Raw genomic sequence first — 14,480 nt, 5'->3', positions numbered from 1 at the left:
CGTTTTATGTTACAATTGATGTTATAGTATATATATTGTGTACATACTCAAATCGAGCATTGCCAATATAGTACCATGATTGATAGATATGCATAATGTCCAACTAATAAACCTTTTAAATATATGTTCACTTAAATTTTAAGAGGCTCACCAATTATTTCTTTTTATATTTTAGTACCAAAATGACGGATTATACTTTTTGCTAACTTATTTTTTGTTCCACTTTATATATATTGGATTTTTTTTTTGTCAAAATATATATTGAAATTTTTACGAAGTCAAATCTTACGAATATGCCATCTTCTAAGTCATATCTTACGAATATGCCATCTTCTAAGTCATATCTTACGAATATGCCATTTTTACTTAACTCTTATGGATTTACTATTTTTGAACATTTAAAAATGTTTCTATTTATATTTGTCTTTGCTAAAATATATAGTTTATAACAAATATTAAACTTTAAAAACAAATGAAACCGACTAAATCCAAATATAATGGGTCAAAAATGTTTAATCATATTATTGTAGTAAAAATGGCAAATCTATAAGGTTTTAGACAATAGTACAAAATCCAAAAGTGTCATCATGAAAATGGCCGCAAATTGACAATTTCATAGATAGAATATATTTGTCGTTTACAAATTTTGAAAGCGTGAAACTGAAAGTTCGTTTAACCTAATGCTACACCAAAAAGTTAGTTTTCTTTTTATTTTTGCCCACAAATATCATTTTTTCTACACAGAGAAAAAAATATACAATGTGCACTTCATTATATTATATTGATGAAATTGCATTAAGCAATCAGTATTTTAAAGTAAACTGCTTTCCACCAAACAATGCAACTCCTCAAATTCCAAATAATTCGTAAACAAAAAAATCAGTATTTCATTTCAATTTTGAGTTACAAATAATAACACTTACGTTTTTCTCATATGTTATTTTAATTTTAACTAATATGCTACACAAAACAATAGTATTTTCTTTAAAGACATAATAATATCATTTTTATAATTATACATATGTGAATTTAAAATATTTTCTAAATATATTTTTTATTTACAGTAGCATTCGTTGATTAATGTGAAATATGAATCTCGTGAAAAAATTTTACAAATTTTTAATTTTAACTAATATGCTACACAAAACAATAGTATTTTCTTTAAAGACATAATAATATCATTTTTATAATTATACATATATGAATTTAAAATATTTTCTAAATAGATTTTTTATTTACAGTAGCATTCGTTGATTAATGTGAAATATGAATCTCGTGGAAAAATTTTACAAAGTTTTTTTTTTGCCTGTACAATGTTCCTTTTCCCTAATTGTTTCGCAGCTTTATTGTTATTTCTTCTGATACATTAAAATTCAACATTTGAAAAAAATGAACCATAGTGGTCATTTGTAATGGACCAGAGACGGTCCATCGTTTGAACACCGATCCAATTACATGCATGCCCTAACTCTCCCTCCATGATAAATCTATCAGCGGCATGCACCCAATGGCGGTTCTACATAAAAGGTAGAGGAGTTAGATGACACCCATAAGAAAGAATGATAAGAAAGAATCATTATACTTCTATAGTTACAACAGAAACACATAAAATTGCTAAAAAACTTTTTACCCCATTAACCAAAGTTTACATCCTTTGACCCATGATTATTATCTTTGACCCCTGTAAAGATAATTTTTTAGTTCCACTGCTGCATACCTTCTACGACAAAATAATGTGTTACTAAAATTAGGACTAGACTTCCACGGGTGGTACCTGTATTAAATAATTAGACCTGTTCTAATACCATAAATAAATACAATCAGATAATAAAGAAATCAAAATTACGACTCAGGAGGTGGTATGTTAGTGAGAGTTTTGGTGATGCGGGTTCGTGGTAACATCCCAATCGTTGCAACCCCCAATTTTAAAATCCTTCCGGCACGTCTTCCTCCAAGAACAACTTTCCTCACTATTCTGAAGATGTTTCAAGTGGTCATTAACCTCCTCCTCCTCAGCGAGAATCTACAAGTCTGGAAACATAAAAAAAATTCCCCTTCATCAAACAGAGGCATGACTGATAACTTATCAAAAACCCATAAATCTAGAAGAGTGGGTGCAACAAAGTCACATGACGCATATGGTGAATAATGGATCGGTGGCTATACATGCCAAGTACGGGTCTTTCATAATCATTGAGTTGAAGATCAAGAAACCCTTTTTTTTTTTTGAGTAGTGAAAGTTCAAGAAACCCTTGGTGTAGAGAAGAACGTCTTTTGAATGTGAACAATCATTATGCTTACTAATTTACTAATAATAATAAAAAATCGTTGATTAGAATATTTTTAAAAAAAATCGTTGATTAGAATATTTTTTTTTTTGAAACGGTTGTTTGTAAATCGGAAATTCTCTGAAAATCGAAACCACACTCGCGGAGTCACTGGGTGAAGTCCTCCGTTTCATTCGGGTGGTGCTGACCCGCAGGGAGGCACACTTATAAGACTATAACATAAGCAATGCCAAAAAACAACATCATCCGTTTCGTTTCCACATCTAATCGAACAATCAGAAGGAAAGTCAAAAAAATAAAATCTAGACATTGAAAATTGAAAACATTAGCCATGCAAAAAATATGGCACGCGTACTTATTTAACGGATCACAAAAAGGAAACAGGATAGGCTAGAAAATTTGAAGAGCCTAAAAGTTTACAAAACTAAGATTAATGTATGAACTTTAGTAATGTCGACCTTATTCGTACATGAATCAATACACCAACAAATAAATACTCATATCTCCCACTAAAGTACCTGTTCAGTACAAGATTAATACATGAATCAATACACCAACAAATAAATACTCATATCTCCCACTAAAGTACCTGTTCAGTTTTTCGATGAGAAGAGGAAATAAAAAAAAAATACTCATATCTCCCACTAAAGTACCTGTTCAATTTTTGGATGAGAAGAGAAAATAAAAAAAACATGGACCATTATAAACTGTGAATGTATCCCGGATATAAAATGTATGAAAAGAGGCAATTGAACAGGTTTTTTACAAAGAGATGCGCTGGATTCGGTAGGGCAAAACAAAAAGAAGCCACGATTTGAAGATTTGGGGAAGGAAGCAAAGAGAAGTGCCTTTTAATTTAATAAATTTATGACATCATAATAAATCTTAACCGTAGGATCAGAAAACAAAACAATCTTATCCGTTGAATAAAAATAGTGACATGGCAATCCCTAAAAATTGGGTTAGCTATATTATATATGTATATGCTGAGAAGAAGCAAAGAGATCAATACTCAAATTTCTTTCATTAATTAGACTATTTAAGATCATATATAGTTAGTGTGTAAAATTTGTAATATTTTTTATATATAGTAGTTGTCGTCCAAATTAATATTAAGAAACTTAAGAGTTAAAATTACATTACTTGAAAAACAATTGAACTAGTGATGTCAAACTAACAAACCAAAAATAATATACAATGGATATAAAACAAGGGCGGATCCACATAGAAGGGTGTGGGGTCAATTGACTCCTCATTAATTTTTTGAAAAAATTTAGTGATACATATTTAGTGTATTAAATATTAGTGATACATATATTAATTTAGTAAAAATTTAGTAATACATATATTTAGTAAAAAAAAATATGTCACATCTATAAGTTGTTGAAGTTGGTTTTGATTTTGCCTCTTGCTAGTGCAACTGTTGAGAAATGTTTTTTCAGCGATGAAGATTCTGAAAACTTATCGATGCAATCGGATTGAAGATCAATATCTGAATGATTGTTTAGATTGTTTCATCGAAAATATGTATTTTTATCTATTACAAATGAAACTGTAATGAATAGATTTTAGGATATAAAAACTCATAGAGTGGGTTTGTAAGATGTTTTTATATTTATATATAAAAAAATAGTTTAGTTATGTTTTGACCCCGCTAAAAATAATTTCTAGATCCGCCACTGAAATAAAACACCAAGCTCGGTTATTCTCCATTGTATTGCAATTATTTTATTATTATTATTATTGTATTGCAATTTAACACTCAATTTCTTTCATTAATTTGACTATTTAAGATCATATGTAGTTAGTGTGTAAGGATTGTAATATTTTTTATATACAGTAGTTGTTGTCCAAATTATTAAGAAATTTAAGTGTTAAAATTACATTACTTGGAAAAAGATTGAACTAGTGATGCCAAACTTACGAACCAAAGACAATGCAATAAATAAGACACCAAGCTCGGTTATTCTTCATTGTATAGCAATTTAACACTCAAATTTCTTTCATTAATTCGACTATTTAAGATCATATGTTAACTGTGTTTGTGATATTTTTTAAATATAGTAGTTGTTGTCCAAATTAATAATATTAAGAAAAAGTGTTAAAATTACATTAATTCGACTATTTAAGATCATATGTAGTGTGTAAAGTTTGTGATATTTTTTATATATAGTAGTTGTTGTCCAAATTAATAATATTAAGAAATTTAAGTGTTAAAATTACATTACTTGAAAAAAGATTGAACTAGTGATGCCAAACTTACGAACCAAAGACGATGCAATGGACAGGACATCAAACTCGGTTATTCTCCATTGTATTGCAATTTAACACTCAAATTTCTTTCATTAATTTGACTATTTAAGATCATATGTAGTTAGTGTGTAAAGTTTGTGATATTTTTTTTATATAGTAGTTGTTGTCCAAATTAATAATATTAAGAAATTTAAGTGTTAAAATTACATTACTTGAAAAAAGATTGAACTAGTGATGCCAAACTTACGAACCAAAGACGATGCAATGGACAGGACATCAAACTCGGTTATTCTCCATTGTATTGCAATTTAACACTCAAATTTCTTTCATTAATTTGACTATTTAAGATCATATGTAGTTAGTGTGTAAAGTTTGTGATATTTTTTTTATATAGTAGTTGTTGTCCAAATTAATAATATTAAGAAATTTAAGTGTTAAAATTACATTACTTGGAAAAAGATTGAACTAGTGATGCCAAACTTACGAACCAAAGACAATGGATAGGACACCAAGCTCGGTTATTCTCCATTGTATTGCAATTTAACACTCAAATTTCTTTTATTAATTCGACTATTTAATTTAGTGTGTAAAGTTTGTAATATTTTTATATCTAGTAGTTATTGTCCAAATTAATAATATTAAAAAAAATTTAAGTGTTAAAATTACACTACTTGAAAAAAGATTGAACTAGTGATGCCAAAGTTACGAACCAAAGACGATGCAATGGACAAGACACCAAGCTCGGTTATTCTCCATTGTATTGTAATTTAACACTCAAATTTCTTTCATTAATTCGACTATTTTAAGATCATATGTAGTTAGTGTGTAAAGTTTGTGATATTTTTTTTATATAGTAGTTGTTGTCCAAATTAATAGTATTAAGAAATTTAAGTGTTAAAATTACATTAATTCGACTATTTAAGATCATATGTAGTTAGTATGTAAAGTTTGTGCTATTTTTTATATATAGTAGTTATTGTCCAAATTAATAATATTAAGAAATTTAAGTGTTAAAATTACATTACTTGAAAAAATATTGAACTAGTGATGCCAAACTTATGAACCAAAGACAATGGATAGGACACCAAGCTCGGTTATTCCCCATTGTATTGCAATTTAACACTCAAATTTCTTTTATTAATTCGACTATTTAATTTAGTGTGTAAAGTTTGTAATATTTTTATATCTAGTAGTTATTGTCCAAATTAATAATATTAAAAAATTTAAGTGTTAAAATTACACTACTTGAAAATAGATTGAACTAGTGAGGCCAAACTTACGAACCAAAGACCTTGCAATAGATAGGATACCAAGCTCGGTAATTCTCCATTGTATTGCAATTTAACACTCAACTTTCTTTCATTAATTTGATTATTTAAGATCATATGTAGTTAGTGTGTAAAGTTTGTAATCTTTTTTATAAATATTAGTCGTTGTCCAAATTAATAATTCAAGTATTAAAATTACATTACTTGAAAAAAGATTGAACTAGTGATGCCAAACTTACGAACCAAAGACAGATGCAATGGATAGGACACCAAGCTCAGTTATTCTCCATTGTATTACAATTTAACACTCAAATATATTTCATTAATTAGTAAGTTAATTTAGTATTAATTTATTTTATTTAAAATATTATATATATTGTAGTTTAATTTTATCATGTTTAATTAATATATCAAATTAATGAATTTCATTAAATCATATATCAAACAATGTAAAAGTTGTGTTTAAACAGAGAAACTAACCTGAATCAAGTAGGTAGGGTTCTGACAGTTTTGATCCAGTTCTTCCGTGCATATCCAAATAGACGTGCAATTTTTCCTTAGACACGTAAATAGATGTTTTGATATATCGATATTAACATTTTTGAAGTACATTTTGTGTTATGCCCTTTAAGTTTTACTTATTTAAATTTTTTTTTCACAACATTAACCCCTAAACAATTTCCAAAAATAACATTGCACAGAAACTCATTTCCTAAAACATCTTAAATCGAACCAATTTTGTTAAGTTTATTCGTATAAAATCTAGACAACATCTATAAATTTTGATTTTTCCAAAAACTACTTTACCCATTAAAATTTATTCCCATAAAATATCCAAAACTATCTTTAGAGATGGTACAATCTCTCGAATTTAAAGGATATAATCGATTTTCCATAACAAAAAATGTACAATCGCCATAATTATTTTGACATTAATAAAGTTCCGCTTAATCTAAATTTTAATCCGCGGTACACTGCGTGATAATATTTTTACAACAAAAAAAAAACAAAATTTTAAAAAATTGTATTTTTTTGATAATTTTGTTTCTTTTGCAAAAAAATAAATTTTGTTTTTTGTAAATAAAATATTGATCTCTACGTATTTGCAAAAAAAACTATAATCAATTTATGTGAAATTGACAAAATGAGTTAGTTTCCTAAAATCATCCTTATGACTGAGATTAGAAAAATGTTATAAACTCCGCCAAATTGGAGCTTAATCCCCGATTAAGCGCTGAGATGTTGATGAATGATGGGATTAAGGGACCGATGGAATTAAGAACAAAAATAAAAAAAAAATGCAGAAAATTAGAAGAGGAGGTCGGGAAGAAGAAGTAAATGAGGGAGAAAATCTTTGATTATAAGAATGAAAGCTTTTAAAAATCATAAGTGATGTTGGTGTTTCTAACGTGGGTTTGGTGATAATTTATATTTGAAACGTTAGTTTTGTTTTATTAAAGCAGACTATTTTACATTTTCAATTGATTCAATAGTACATGCTAGGTTTAAAATTATTGTCATATGAGTTCTAAATTTATTAACTTGCATATTCTACTCACGTTATATATTTATTAACATTTTTAAAAATTTACTTCCGACATATCTCTATATTGTTCTACATAAAAAAACACAATTATGCGGTGTGCCATAGATCAAAATCTAAATAATATTTTAACATCTATATTAAAAATAAAAAAAACTTAATTATTTTATTTAAAAAACATAAAGTTGTATATCAAAAATTAAAATCGTCTCGGTAAATCAAATAAATATTGATAACTAAAAAAATCTAAAAATTAATAAAACAATAACAAAATAACAAACTAATACAACATAAAATTTAAATTTTATGAATTATAGTCCTGCGGTATACCGCGGGTTAAATCCTATTTACTTATTAGTAGTCCTAAAATAATAGAAACAGACCAAAAGATGAGTAAGATGACACTACATTCCCCAGAAAACAATTCTCGTTCTGATACATCTTAATTGTATACCCACAGTCACATTTAGGGTCTAAAAGAAACACCAAACACGTGAAACACATATTACATTCTATATGCTATTCAAAAAAAACATACACATGTAGATGTAGCACAAAAAATTGAGACAAATACATACATATTGATGAGTCAGGCTTACCTGAATCGATCAAACGAATAATGGAAACAGAGAAACCAACCCATTCTCTTCACCATAGTTTGTTGTATTACATCCATGCCATTGCCACCTACAAAATAACAAAACGTTCATCAACGCATTCTATAATGTAAACAGGTTAGGTCAACAATAGAGGAAAGATAATAATTAAAGAAAAAATCAACAGAGAAAGAAGAGCGAGAGAGAGAGAGAGACAGAACCTGAGCATAGGCCATAGCATTGCAGAGATGGATCCGATCCGATGATCCGATGTTCAGGGGCTTGCATAATGGCTTTAATTTTAGCTTAGTGGGCAGTACACGTTCATCTGGATTCATAGTTGCATAAATCAATACACGAAGAAGCTCTCTAGCATCCAAAAACACACATCAACAGAAGACAAAGGTTGAGTCCTCTAGCTAAAACCACTAAAGAAGAAGACTCGTGGATTTCCCAGATTACAGAGCCTCTGAGACTAGAGAAATCGTCAATTTACCCATTAGTAAAGGAAATAGATTATAGAGGGTTAGACTTACGAGTAAAGGTTTTCTCAGTGTCATCAAGCCTTTTGGTGTTGGTTCCTCCAGCATTGACCTACTCATATATAAACAAAAACTAAAAATCCCCGCCCCAAGGTTTTGTATTCAAATCACCATTCTTGTTTTGAAGACTCGTATTATAAAATAAAAAACAGAGTAAATCACGTACTGACTCGGTGAAGACTCGGGAGATGGATGGAGATCATTACACAGATCGATTGATCTGATCATCATCGATCGGCTTTTATACTTGAATGATGTCTACTTTGGATTGGATGGAGAAGAAGAATCATCGGAATTCAGAGATGGATCCATCTGATGATGCAGAAAGCAATCTGATCATCATCGGCGTTTCTTTTTTATGAAGACGTTAACCGGAGAAGATAACGAAACATCATGTCAAACTCTTACAAAGATATTTATTTTTTGGTTTAGGGTTTTGAAGAATGAAGAAGAAGAAGAAGAGCAATGGGAGAAGAGAGAAACAGAGAGACAAAGTTGTCTATTTTGTTTTATAAAGCAAAAGTTAATTTTTAGAGGTTTAAAAGCAAAAAAAAAAAAAGGAAATCTACAAATTCACAACGGTCAGATTAATATTTAAGATATGCGTTTGTTGTTGTTAACTTTTTTTTTAATATAATTTATTATTATATATACAGTAATTAAGTGTTTATTAATTTATCTTTATTCTTCTAATCACAACGGTAACAAACACATTCCTACAGTACTACGATGGGACTGGGAAGCATCTAATCATCTATTTTCAATTTCTATGATGAACACTACAGATAAAATGAATCATTATGACATCTTTCATATGCCTATATATATATATATACAATAATGAATTGCTGAAGATATTTATAGGGTCCGAATGGTAACCGCGGATTTAGTAACGGGAGACAAAAAATTTGCTTGTGCGGTACGGTTCAATTGCGGTACGTGCGAGACAAATGTATTTGCGGGACAAGTGCGGTTATTCCAAAATAAGCGGTACAAAATAATGTTTGATTGGTTAAAAACAATTGGCATTGCAGATTTTATATCATTTTATTAATAACTAGTATATATATATATATATTATTATTTTTTGTATTAATAAATATATATTTTAATTTTTGGATTTAAAATACCAAAATTTATTTAAAATTAAAAATTAATATACATATTTATTATTGAATCAGTTACTAGTTCAATCATAAAAACAAGTACAACACAATTAAAAAAACCATTATCAAACTCTTTGATTTACAAATCTATTCATAATATCAATCTTTCGTTCCAAATTGGTTTAACTAACAATAATATCATAAATTATATTATATTTTTTTTTAAAACAACATTTGAGTTATATATTTTTTGTTTGTATAAAAGACTTACTGAAAATAAGTCAAAAACATTATCTATAATATAATGAGAAATAATAGTGAGAGAGAGAAATAATAGTGTAAGAGAGAGAGGTTAATTACTTTATTACATTGTGTTAATAAAAAGTATTTGGAAACTTAGAAAAAAATAATAAAGTAAATCATACATGAGGTTTTTTTAATAGTTCAAATTAATGAATATCGTTAACATATAACAAGAATATGTGTTGATTATTTAGTTTTCGTTCACTCAACATAAATTATATATTAAAAAATATATATATTGTTGTTTTATGTGCGTTTTTTTGGGTAATAGATGAGTGATCAAATAATAGTGGTCCATGAGTTAATTATCCAGTCTCAAAAACCGCAAACAGTGTCTGATTCTCTTTCTTGAAAAAAGGCAAATAACCAAAAACTTTATGATTGGTGAATAATACAACTTTTATAAAAACTCTCTTTGAAATCCGCGTTAGTAGTATCTCCAATCAAGGCCATAATCTTTGCTTCTCCCTCCCAAAGAGATTTTGTAACTCATCAAAGTCTAACTTCCTAGCTAATTTCCTAGCGTCAACTCCTGTAACTCATCAAAGTATAATATCTGCTTCTCCCTCCCAATGAAGGGCCTGGTGCAAATATGACGGAGCGGGTCAAATGGTCCGGTTTTATACGCATCGATAACTCAACGGAGGCAACCCAATTCACCGTTGGTCCCTTTTAGTCTCGACTTCTAAATTCTAATCGTTAGAATTGATAATACTGAAGCAAACTAAAAACTGTTGTAACCACCATTTTGGATCGTAAAGATGGGATTAGACTTATAAATTTATCAACATTCTTGATAAGATTTATTGCATATGTATATGTATATAGTATATGTGTGTATTACAAAGATCCTCTATGGTTAGTCTGTTATAGATAAATCTCATGCCAAGTGAGATTAAAATATTGTGACAGCTTGAGTTCTCACGTTTCTTTGTGAAACTCAAACGTTATGGCTCAGTTCTTTGCTTCTTCTCTGGAAAACGAGTTTAGTTACCAATTTGACTTGTAGAACCTTGCATGTACTGATGTGCACGTAAGAAATCGAATTCAGTACAACCACGTGGAGTTAATTTAGTTGCTGTCTAGAAGTATTATTAATGCGTTAGTTGAGACTTTAGACTTGAGAGTATTTTTATATAGTTGTATATCAGAAACCACTAGCGTTTCTTAGAAATGTTTATTTTATAAACCGACTTGGCATTAACTTCTGTGCAAGAAATATGTTTTTTTATAGGATTACTTTGCTAAATATGACAAAATCTTGAATACATTAATTTATATACTGATGATTGATTTTTGCGTGTCTTTTATATGATACATTAATATAATGTAAAATAGCATGTAATCGACTAAAAAGAACATACACGTGAAATGTATGTTATCTATCAAAGACACTCGCATGGATTACAATTCTGTTACCCCTCATCGGAAATATAAAATCAGCAAACTGTAAAAGTATTAGAAAAACAGAAAAACAGATACTAAGAAAATGCAGCTAAACGAATGTTTGATCATAATTAAGTGAAACGTCACAGTCAAGTCTTTGTTCAGAATCCATCATTTTCAAACATTCTGCTTCTTTTTTTCTTTACATATTGCCCAACCAATACGAAAATAATTATTACGAATTAGATTAGATACAAACAATAATAGCTACTAGTATCTTTTTGGTAACCAGTGTAGTAATAAAACGAACTGCAAAATTCTCTACGATATTAAACGATTTACGATATAATTATTTTATTTAGATGCAAAGTCTTAAGGTGGACCGGAACATGACTCATGGGTCTTCTTGACTCTTCTTGTGCTCAATTATTTGTGCGTGTTGACCATATAATTGTTTCTGTTCAAACAATTTTTTTTCTAAATTCTCATCAAATAATGCTTTTAAAATGTTGACAAGAAAAAGGAAATGCATTCTAAACTTGATGATTTTGATATTACAAAGTAAACAAATTTCTTCGCTATATCAGGAAAACACACAAAAAGAAACATTTTATGGTAAAGCATTGGTATTGTACATTAACAAACTACATCTATATATCTATATGTATGTGTGTGTTTACATATAGAGACAATTGAGATTTTAGTACATTTTGAAAACCTAATTGGAGAATTTGATTATTCACTATTTAAAATTGACAAAACATATACTTTCACTATTTTCTACTATTTAGATTATTTCCTAACCCTCAATTTTTTTTTTTAACAATTATGCCACTGAAATTAAATATATATTTTGTTTTTATTACATTAATCATTGAATCTAATAACTAAAATACTAGTCAATATAAATTTATTTTCTAAAACTTTTTAGGTATAAAAACTCTATATATTTATATTTATTATTTGATATGCATTTTATTTGACAATTTGTTTTTAACATGTGAATTAAATTTATAATTTTGTTTATGTACAACTCATTAAGTGTATAAATATATTTCGTACAACTTATTAAATATACAAATGAATAATAATACATAAGTTTAACCCTATAATTTATTTAGTTTACTTATATATATATATATGTACTATCTTACTCATATTAACCCGAATACTATATATATATAATACAATTAATATGAGTAAGATAATACTATTTATATTTATGTTATGATGTACACTAAATATGTTGTACTGATTTCTTTTTTTTATAACTACCATTTTGTTATTTCATACTACTACATTATGTAAAAAAAAAAAAAATACTACTACATTATATCCTACTTTCTCATTTATCTCACATCACTTATTTTTTTTTATCTCACATCACTTGTATTCCACAAATAATAACACTCATTTATTTTTTGAATTATAAATAGTAAATGTACTAAAAATCTAACTAAGTTTTAAAAGTGCACTGTTTTACAAAGAAACTTATATATATAAGCGTATAATAACTGAACATTATCACAAACTCCAAAAACGAAATGCAGTTCTTTTTGTGTAGTTATTTAAATTTGCTCATTATTGTCAAATAGCCAAAAACTTGCTCCCATACCTAATAAGATAGATAATTGAATATAACATTGACTCTATATTACTTAATTTAGGTGGAATGACGGAGATTTGAAGATAATTGACTACTATAACATTGACTCTATATTATACTCCTATATGCATAGATAATCACACAGATAAAAGTTGCCTAACTCATTGCCACCGTCGTTGACAAATTTCTTCCATTTGAGATATATTATAAATTTAAATATATCTAAATCGAGTTTAGGTAATTGAAATAATGATTAGTTTCAGAAATTTACACAACTACGACGGCACCAAAACCAAACATCCCGATGCATAATATAATTAAAATAAAATACTAGAAAACCTTCCTATCCTCATTAGTTTGGGGTTTATGCATACGAAGGAATACTGCCAAGAAATTTTAATATAGAGCCAAGAAATGAAGGAAGGATGTGGATCTTTACCAAAAACAGATGGGCAGCTTTGAAGATGCAGTGTTCGATGATAATAATATCTCTTACTAATAACTAAGCAACGCGTTTTTATCTCACAAGACTCCAATACATTGACTTTGAAACACTAAAAGTCGTATTATTATTGTTTTGTTATAGTACTCTATAGTCCCAAAAACAAAAAAAAAAACTAAAAAAGAAAAGAAAAAAAATTATACGAAAATAAGGGAAAATCTAAATTTACACATCCCATATACTCCATACTTAGGCTTTGCATCAGACATTTGAGAATTTACGGCCCCGACAAATACATATAGATATTATTTGTTGTGATTTTTTTTGTTCCCTTTCTCTAATGAAACACAATTTTCTTTGTTTCCTTTATTTATATAGTTCATATTACATATCGGATCAATTTTGGAAAAGAAAAAGACAATATGCAAATATATTATTTCATAAATTTATTTGGACTGGTAAATCATTGAGTAGAAAGTCAAAACAAAACCTCAGAATATTTAATTCTAGCCATAAGAACTAAACAATTAATGGCTAATAAATTTAAACAATGTTGGAACAACCAAACAAAATTAATCCGAAAAAACAAAGATACTGTATGCATCCATCCAAGTCTAGTGAATATGTCCGTCAGTAAGTATGAAACTGCATGATTCAAACTACATGCAAATTATTTGTCGATGCAACAAAATGTTTTAAACATGGACCATATCAGCGCCTTAGTGTAGATGGAATAAACTTTTTTTTTTCTTTCACGTTTTTAGCTCCTAGCTAGCAACCTCGTGCTTCCATTCTTATGTAACCAGAACAATCCCAAAATGACTATTTTAGTTTAGACGACAATTCTAAAAACTATGAGAGTGACATCGTTCTATTGGTTCTTTCTACCTTTTACAATCGATTAACATCTTCCTCTAACAGAATGCAATCGTATTATTTCAGCCTCCACCTAAACCTTAGATTCATTCACCGCATGGTTCAAACTGTGGGAAGAATTGTAAACCAAACCTTAAGAGTTACATCATACATCGAAAATAACTCTTTTACCTCTGAATGAATGAATATACGAGACAACTGTGAAACAATGCGATGTAGTTTAAAACTTTTAATAATAACAAAACTGTTCCTCACAATCGGAGACTAGTCA

General features: G+C 28.3%; 2 long non-coding RNA genes across 2 annotated transcripts; both read right to left on the bottom strand.

Moving 5' to 3' along the window:
- Positions 1,311–3,284, bottom strand: LOC104737549. Its single transcript, XR_759753.2, has 3 exons — positions 2,878–3,284; positions 1,631–2,031; positions 1,311–1,516 (listed from the first exon to the last, which is right to left on the bottom strand). It is a non-coding gene; the product is annotated as an uncharacterized LOC104737549 (long non-coding RNA).
- Positions 7,742–8,956, bottom strand: LOC104737548. Its single transcript, XR_759751.1, has 4 exons — positions 8,657–8,956; positions 8,485–8,563; positions 8,170–8,317; positions 7,742–8,039 (listed from the first exon to the last, which is right to left on the bottom strand). It is a non-coding gene; the product is annotated as an uncharacterized LOC104737548 (long non-coding RNA).

The sequence above is a fragment of the Camelina sativa genome, chromosome 13 (assembly GCF_000633955.1).
Source record: "Camelina sativa cultivar DH55 chromosome 13, Cs, whole genome shotgun sequence".
In the NCBI taxonomy this organism is placed as follows: domain Eukaryota; kingdom Viridiplantae; phylum Streptophyta; class Magnoliopsida; order Brassicales; family Brassicaceae; genus Camelina; species Camelina sativa.
This window is presented reverse-complemented; position numbering and strand designations above follow the sequence as displayed.